Here is a 1,030-nt window from a genome sequence, read left to right as displayed (position 1 = left end):
AGAGGGATGGTATGGGGAGGGAGGAGGGAAAAAAAAAAAAAAAAAAGAAAGAAAGAAAAAAAAAAGAATTAAAAATTTAAAGTTCTTTCTTTATTTTTATTGCAGTAGAGGTGATTTACAATATTACATAAATTTCATAGGTACAACATAGTTTTGACTTTAAGAAGTAACTTTCTTTATATTTTATTTATTCATTTTTGTGTTTGGCTATACTAGTCTTCGCTGTATGTGCAGGCTTTGTCTGGTTGCAGTGAGTGGTAGCTACTCTTCACTATAGTGCGTGAGATTCTTATTGCAGTGACTTTTCTTGAGGAGGAGCGCAGGATTAGTTGCTCCGAGGTATGAGGAACCTTCAAGGACCGGGGATCAAAGCTGCGTTCCCTTTGTTGGCAGGCAGATTCTTAACCACTGGAACACCGAGGAAGCCTCAGTGATTCACATTTTAAAAATATTATACACCATTTAGAGTTTTTAGTATTGTACAATGTATCATTTTTTCTGTGTTGTACAATGTATCGTTGTAGTTTATTATTTTATATAATAGTACCTACCTCATTCTTGAACCCTAGTCTTGCCCTTCCCAATTCCCTCTCCCCACTGTAACTACTAGTATTTTTTCCTATGTCTTTGAGTCTATTTTTTTTAGTTTATTTATTTTAATTAGAGGCTAATTACTTTACAACATTGTATTGGTTTTGCCATACATCAACATGAATCCACCACGGGTGTACATGTGTTCCCAATCCTGAATCCCTCTCCCACCTCCCTTCCCATACCGTCCCTCTGGGTCATCCCAGTGCACCAGCCCCAAGCATCCTGTATCCTACATCGAACCTGGACTGCCGATTCATTTCTTATGTGATATTATACATGTTTCAATGCCATTCTCCCAAATCATCACCCCACCCCCCCGCTCCCACAGAGTCCATAAGACTGTTCTGTACATCTGTGTCTCTTTTGGTGTCTCGCATACAGGGTTATCGTTACCATCTTTCTAAATTCCATATATATGCGTTAGTATACTGTATTG

This window comes from Bison bison, unplaced genomic scaffold, assembly GCF_000754665.1.
Source record: "Bison bison bison isolate TAMUID 2011002044 unplaced genomic scaffold, Bison_UMD1.0 scf7180017864341, whole genome shotgun sequence".
NCBI lineage: Eukaryota > Metazoa > Chordata > Mammalia > Artiodactyla > Bovidae > Bison > Bison bison.
Note: the sequence above shows the minus strand (reverse complement) of the source record.